Genomic DNA, 8,666 nt, shown 5'->3' with positions numbered 1-8,666 from the left:
CCTCTCCTATCTCCTCAGACCCCACACACAACTTCCCATATTATCCTTAATTGGCCCTAATCATATGCTAGTCATTCTTTTATTCCTGTTACACCTACAGAAAGCTTTAAGGTTTTCCTTGATCCTTCCTGCCAACGACTTTTCATGTTCCCTCCTGACTCTTCTTACCTCTCTCTTTAGGTCTTTCTTAGCTAACTTGTAACTCTCAAGCACCCTAACTGAGCCTCATGTCTCATCTAACATTAGCCTTCTTCTTCCTCTTGACAAGACAGCTTCTTTAGTAAACCATGGCTCCCTCGCTTGATTACTCCCTCCCTGCCTGACAGGTACTGACTTATCCTTGAATAAGTTCCACATTTTGATTGTGCCCATCTCCTGCAGTTTCCTTCCCATCTCCTGCAATTTCCTTCCCTGTCCTATGCATCCTACATCTTGCATAATTGCATCATAATTGCCTTTCCCCCAGCTATAACTCTTGCCCTGCGGTATATACCTATCAGAACATCTATTAGACAATGTCCTCACAGACTATTTTGATTCTCTGTGGGATGATCAGTGCTCAGCAGTGATTTACAAGGCTTCAATAAAGTAAAACAATGAGCAACTTGAATTTCTGTCGTGTCTGTCACCTCCTCAGCATTTCCCAAATCTCCTGAGTCTGCACTTGCCTTGTCCATTGGTCCATGAAGACATTCTGTATCAGGAACATGAGCCTTATGGCGAGATATCAATCAGTAGAAATCTGATTCCAATCACCAGTGACTGGGATATGTCTTTACAAAGTCACAGCATTAACAAAGGATGATGTTGATCCTGGAAGTGAGTTCCTGTTGTGTTATTATTTACCCTGGACCTGTCTGACTGCTTGCCTAAGGAGTAAGTGCTGACACACTCTGCTTGGTTAGCGTGGCCTCTTCCTGTGCTGCTTCCACATGTACTTAATTTGTATTTTCCATGTGTCACTGTGAGTGAGGTTGGGAAGTTGGTTCAAAGTGAGAAGGCAGCAGTTTTCCCAGCATTACAAACAAACTGCTGTTTGTTAGCAATTGTCTCTATGCAGACCTGGGCAGTATTTAACATGGTCCGATGGAGCTGAACGGGTTTTCTCCTGTCCCTCTCTCAGGTCTGAGGGGATGAATGGACTTGGTGGACAGTTCCGTGGGACTGGATTAGTCTCATCCTTGTGTAACAGGCTAAATGGATCTCCTGTTCCTGTTTAAAAGGCTGGAGGAACTGAGCAGACCTCATTATGTTTGTGTCGAACAGAAGTTGAGAATTGGTTTCTGTTCGAGAAACAAGCCCAGAGCTCAGTAACAAGTAGGATTCCTCCTCAATAATAAGGAGGAATCTACTGAAGGCATCAATCATTGGGATCTGTTTTTGTGAAGTCTCTGTATCATTAAAAGTATTGCAATTAGTCCCATGACAATCATTTAATTACTTACATACGACCTGCCCGACTCTTCGCCTGGGGATCCGCTGCTTGGACTGAATGGCTTTTGCTCTACCTGCTGGTAATTATAAAGTGCAGATGTGTAGCACTGTGTTAGAATGAGGAAGTAGGGAACAAGTGCGATATTCCACAAAATGTTGCTTTGGTTGCAAGTAGTTGTCCGTTTAACCCTGACTCTGTGATGTTTCTGTTCAGAGCTGGGCAGCTGATCACACAGAATTTCTACACTGGCTCTGGGGCTTTCAAACTCACTCCCTCACTCTGCAGCAGAAACTAGAAGATGGAGTCCCCAGTCCAGAATCTCAGCCCCATGTTGTTGGACAACCATGTCAGCTAGCAACAAAAGCAGGCCATTCTGCTCCCCCCTCATCGTGCTCTACCATTCAATATACGCATGGCTGATGAGGTTTTGACCTGAATCACACATTCCCATCTATCCCCGATAACATTTGACTCCATTGCCTACCAAGAATCTATCTTCTTCCGCTGAAAAATATTCAATATTCCTGTCTCCATTGGGATCGGAGGCAAAATTCTAAAGTTACAAAATCCAGTGAGAGAAAAAAAATCTCAATCTCTGACAAGAAAGAGTGACTCACTCACTCAAGGAAATATTATTTTCATGTCCACCTTGTCCAGATTTTTCAAAAACCTATGTACTTCAATCAAGTCTCCTTTCACCTTTCCAAACCACAGTGGAAACAATCCCAGTCTGTCTCAGCTTTCCTGATGAGGGTATACATTAATTCAGGATTAATAATCTTGTGAATCTCTGAACTGCCAGCAATGCATGTACCTCCTTCCCTAAGTAAAGAGAACAGAACTGTACATCGTAGTTGAGATGTGCTCTCACTAACATACTATGTAACTGAGGCATAACATCCATAATTTTATGTTGAACTAAAGGACAGCATTTCATTGAATATCTTAATCATTTCTATACCTGCGTACCATCCTTTTTCTGACAATGCCCTAAAATAGCTTTTCCCCCAGGAATTCCTAAGTTGTTCTCCATTTAAATATTGTTTCAAAGGTTTTCTTGCCAAAGTGAGCAACAACAAGTTGAACCAAAGAATGGTGGACTGAGAATAGCGTGAATATTGCAGGGAATCCTGTGATTGTAGGCTGACCTCTAACTTTATTCTAGTTTTACATTTCAGTAGTTGAAGGTTTTTATTATGATTCTTTTGAATCTTTCCTAGTCAAAAAAGCAAAACAACAGCACCTATTTTTATAAACAATGCTGTAGTTACGGAGATTTTGGAGAGGCCTGCACATTCACAGCTCAAGCTTTTTGTCCCACTATAAAACATCACACGCACAGAAGGAGAGTGTTTTTTCACCATCGATAAAGAGCTTGTTTTGGAACCATGGAGGACAGTTATTTTTCTAAACAGTTGTGACATGTTTAGAAAACGTTCATTTGGTCAGCTCAGGAGTTTTATTTATTTTATCCCAGGATGCTGGACGACTTGAGGAGGAAATTTTGGAAAAACATGTCAGAACAGGACTTACATACTTAATGGTAAGATCCTAAGGAATGTTGCTGAACAAAGAGACCTTGGAGTGCAGGTTTGTAGCTCCTTGAAAGTGGAGTTGCAGGTAGATAGGATAATGATGAAGGCGTTTGGTATGCTTTCCTTTATTGGTCAGAGTTTTGAGTACAGGAATTGGGAGGTCATGTTGCAGCTGTACAGGACATTGGTTAGGCCACTGTTGGAATATTGTGTGCAATTCTGGTTTCTTTCCAAACAGAAGGATGTTGTGAAACTTGAAAGCATTCAGAAAAAATTTACAAGGAAGTTGCCAGGATTGGAGGATTTGAGCAATAGGGAGAGGTTAGGCCTGTTTTCCCTGGAGTGTCAGAGGCTGAGGTTTATAGATGTTTATAAAATCATGAGGTGCATAGATAGGATAAATAGACAAACTCTCTTCCCTGGGGTGAGGGAGTCCAGTACTACTGTATTGATTGAATTGAATTTATTGTCACGAGTACCTAGGCACAGCGAAAATCTTTGTCTTGTGAGCAATACAGGCAGATCACAGAGTTAAGTAGCGTAGGTAGTAAATAATAGGTAAGAGCAGCAAAACAAAACACAGGGACAGGTGAATGTTAAGAGTATGTGAAGGCATAGGTTTAGGATGAGAGGGGAAAGATTTAAAAGAGACCTAAGGGGCAACCTTTTCACTCAGAGGGTGGTACGTGTATGGAATGAGCTGCCAGAGGAAGTGGTAGAGGCTGGTACAATTGCAACATTTAAGAGGCATTTGGATTGGTATATGAATAGGAAGGGTTTGGAGGGATATGGGCCAGGTGCTGGCAGATGGGACTAGATTAGGTTGGGATATCTGGTCGGCATGGACTGGTTGGACTGAAGGGTCTGTTTTCATGCTGTACATCTCTATGACTCTATGACTCTAAATGGCTGATTTTATTGAAGATTTATGTGATTGATTTTGTTTTGCATTCTTAATAATAATTTCTGTGTGTAAGGAAAAGTCTTTTATTTGATATACTGTATGAGATGCTATTGAAAACTTCTTTTTGGCTTAATGCCTTCAAGGGTATACAAGAGACACAATGAAATGGCTCAGGGATTTAAAACAGTCGAAAAATGTGGTGCTGGAAAAGCATAACAGGTCAGGCAGCAACCGAGTAGCCCTTCATCAGGAATGTAGGGTGTGCTCTCGGAGGCTGAAAGATAAATAGAAGGGTGGAGGTGGGGTTGGGGGGGAAGATTCCTGGGAAGGCGATATGTAAATGCAGCTAGTGTGATTGTGATAGGTCAGTTGGGTGGGTGAAGCGGATGGGTGGGAAGGAAGATGGGCAGGTGGGAAAGGTCAAGAGGGCAGTGCCAAGTTAGAGGGTTGGATCTGGGATAAGGTGGGGGAAGGGGATGAGGAAACTGGTGAAGTTGATGTTGATGCCATGTGGTTGCTGTCGATGTGGTCTCCTCTACATTGGGGAGACTGGACACCAACTTGCAGAATGTTTCAGAGAATATCCCTGGGACACACGCACCAAACAGACCCACCGCCCTGTGGCCAAACACTTCAACTCCCCCTCCCACTCCTCCAAGAACATGCAAGTCCTGGACCTCCTCCACTGCCAAATTCAAGCCACCCAACGCCTGGAGGAAGAATGCCTCATCTTCCACCTTGGAACCCTCCAACCATACTGTATGAACGTTAATTTCACCAGCTTCCTCATCTTCTCTCCTCCCATCTCATCCCAGATCCAACCCTCCAACACAGCACCAGTCTCTTGAACTGTCCTACCTATCCATCTTCCTTCCCACTCTCTGCTCCAAACCTATCACTATCACCCCCTCACCTTTATCTACCTATTACTTTCCCAGCTACCTTCACCCCAACCCTACCCTCAACCTCCTATTTATCTCTCAGCCCCCTTCTCCACTCCCTCACCATCATAATGAAATGCTTTCACTTGAAATGACACCTCTCCTGTTCTTTAGAAGATGCCTGACCTGCTGGGCTTTTCCAAGCGCCACACTTTTTAACACTGAGCTCCAGCATCCATGGTCCTCACTTTCTCTGGGATTACAGCAGGATCAGTCAGACAGATGGTGACTGTCAGAAAGGGGTGAGGTAGGTCAGATGTCTCCTGTGGCTATTCCTCTCTCAAACAGATCTGGGTCCTGCTGAAAGGGATAGTCTTTCTGAAGAGGCAGCCTGAAGTTGGGTTCTAAAAGCAAATCTTATATTACGTAACATTTGACAAAATGTGAAAGAATAATTGTTAAAGGGGATTCCTCTGGCAGAGGCTCAGACAGGAAATCCTGTGGCATTGAGCATCACTTTAGGATGGTGTGTTGATTTCCTGGTGCCAGGATCAAGGATGTCTCAAAATGTTTGCAACATGAGGGCAGCATGGTGGTTCAGTGGTTAGCATGTGTGCCGCACAGTGCCAGGGACCCGGGTTCAATTCCCACCTCGGGTGACTGTCTGTGTGGAGTTTGCACATTCTCCCTGTGTCTGCGTGGGTTTCCTGCGGGTGCTCCGGTTTCATCACACAGTCCAAAGATGTGCAGGTTAGCTGAATTGGCCGTAATAAAAATTGCCTGTAGCGTTACGGGGAATCTCTGGGTGGGTTGCTCTTCGGAGGGTCACTGTGGACTTGTTGCGCCAAAGGGCCTGTTTCCACACTGTAGAGAAGCTAATATTGTTAAAAGGAAGAGTGTTGGACACATTGGTATGAATGATATAGTTAGAGTTATTACTGTTAAGGCCTTATAGAATGAATGTGAGAAGTTAGGTACAAGATTAAAATGCAAAACCTCAAAAGTAGTCATCTCTGGTTTTTTGCCAGTGCCAAGCTCAAATGAGGGGAAAAAATAAAAAGATAAAGGAGATACATTAATGGCTGGAGAAGATTCAGGTTCGTGGATCATTAAGATCTTTTCTGATACAGAAAAGACCTGTTTAAAAAGGATGGTTTAAACCTGGGCTGGATGTGGACCAATATCCTAGTGGGGAGATTTGCTGCTTCTATGAAGGGAGACTGTGAACTGTTCATGGAGGGAGTATGTAGTGTTGTAAATGCAAAGATAGAGGATGGTTATGAATCTTAAAAGAGCGGGAGCTAATTAGAAATGACAGGGTCAAAACTCATACAACACCGTTTTCTTGTCCAACGGGTTTATTTGAAATCACTGGCTTTCAGAGCACTGCTCCTTCATCAGGCACTAGTCAGAGGGGAAGATCATAGACACAGAATTTATAAGGAAAAGATCAAAGGGTAATAAAACGGGGTATCATGCTCATCTCATTGGTCACCAGCTCTGATGTGCCACAGCAAAAACTGGCGAGGACCTGCTCAGGAGACACCATCGATAGGGTATCCTTCTTTGTCCCGAACTTCCCGGGAGCGGAGAAACTATGGCACATTCTTCACAGCCTGCAGCACATCATCGATAACAACGAGTGCCTCCCCAAGACCTTCCCTACACCTCCCCTTCTTGCCTTTAAACAATCACCAAACCTAAAACAGACGACCGTTCGCAGCAAACTGCCCAGCTTCCAGGGCAACATCAACATCATGACACAGTACAACCTTGTCAAGGCAGACTCTGACATTGTTACACATGGGGAAACTGCCCACCATCTGCACACCTGATACTCATGTGACTTGGCCAATGTTGTCCATCTCACACGCTGCAAGCAAGGATGCTCCATTGGTGAGACCAAGCAGATATTGCAACAGCAGATGAATGGACACCACGCAACAATTGCCAGACAGGGGTGTTTGCTCCCAGTCGGGGAACACTTCAGCAGTCAGGGACTTTCGGCCTCAGATCTTCAGGTGACCATCCTCCAAGGCGGATTTTGGGACACGCAACGACGCAGAGTCCCAAATCTGAGGCTGATAGCTAAGTTCGGTACCCATGAGGATGGCCTCAACTGGGATCTTGGGTTCATGTCACATGACAGGTGACCCCCACCACACTGTATATATACACACACACACTCTCACACAGACACATTCACACAGAGCCTCTCTCATACACTCTCTCTCACACACTCACACACTCTCTCACACAAACACACTCACGCAAAGCATCTCTCATACATATATTCTCTCTCACACTCACACACACTCTCACACAAACACACTCAGACAGAACCTCTCTCATACACTCTCTCTCTCTCACACTCACACACTCTCTCACACAAACACACTCAGACAGAGCCTCTCTCATACACACTCTCTCTCTCTCACACTCACACACTCTCACACAAACACACTCACACAGAGCCTCGCTCATACACTCTCTCTCTCACACTCACACACTCTCACACAAACACACTCACACAGAGCCTCTCTCATACACTCTCTCTCTCTCACACTCACACACTCTCTCACACAAACACACTCAGACAGAGCCTCTCATACACTCTCTCTCACACTCACACACTCTCTCACACAAACACACTCAGACAGAGCCTCTCTCATACACACTCTCTCTCACACTCACACACTCTCTCACACAAACACACTCACGCAGAGCACCTCTCATACATATACTCTCTCTCATACACACTCTCTCTCATACACACTCTCTCTCAAACACGCACACACTCTCTCTCTCCTACAGTCTCTGTCTCTCTCACACACACGCACATGCACACATTCTCTCACAAACACACACAGCAGATTTGTGTTTGCAGGTACATTCAATTTTGTTCAAAAAGTACACAATTTGTAGACAGTCAGTCAATGTGGCATTTTATAAACTCCTACTTTGAAATAAAATACATGGTCAGACTCCAAACAAGACTTCACTTCTAAAATACACTCTCAGACCAGAGGTATCACCTCCTTATATTGATAACACCTTCAGTTTTCTTAGGGCATTTACTTGATAGAAATTCTGGGATCTGTATATGAATCAATCGAAACCTACACCTCCATCCTAACCAATTAAAAGTTTATCTTAGGTGTGTTCAATTTGTTCACATGAGTTGTACGACCCTTTGATCTTTTCCTTATAATTCTCTGTCTGATGCCACCTCTCTCTCACAAACACCTGATGAAGGAGCTGTGCTCCGAAAGCTAATGTATTCAAATAAACCTGTTGAACTGTAACCTGCTGTTGAAAAGTGTGGTGCTGGAAAAGCGCAGCGGGTCAGGCAGCATCCGAGGAGTAGGAGAGTCGACATTTTGGGCATAAGCCCTTCATCAGGCATGTGCCCGTTCCTCAGATGTTGCCTGATATGCTGTGCTTCTCCAGAACAAAATGTGACTTCTCTTGGGTAATAAGACAGGGCAAATGATTGAGGTGATTGTAGGGGTCTAGTGACCATCATTCTATTAGTTTTCAAATGTTCATGAAAAAGAATAAGGCTTCCATAAAAGTTAAATGCTTTAATTGGAGTAAGGCAAATTTTAATGGTATGAGACAGGAATTTTCAGAAGTTAATTGGAGTACGCTGTTCACAGGGGAGGGAATATCTGATAAGTGGAAGGCTTTCAAAACTGTGATTACGAGAGTCCAGAGTCAGAGTGAGGGGTAAAGCTGGTAGGATTAGGCAACAATGGATGAATAAAGATATTGAAGTTCTAGTCAAGAATTGGTAAAAATTATGTATTAGACACAGACAACTAGGTTCAAATGTCTCTTGAACAGTGTAAAGAGTGCGGGGCATTCTTCAGAGGGAAATCAGGAAGGCAAAGAGGGGATATGAGATAGTC

Source organism: Chiloscyllium punctatum, chromosome 13 (genome assembly GCF_047496795.1).
Source record: "Chiloscyllium punctatum isolate Juve2018m chromosome 13, sChiPun1.3, whole genome shotgun sequence".
Classification (NCBI taxonomy): Eukaryota; Metazoa; Chordata; class Chondrichthyes; order Orectolobiformes; family Hemiscylliidae; genus Chiloscyllium; species Chiloscyllium punctatum.
This window is presented reverse-complemented; position numbering follows the sequence as displayed.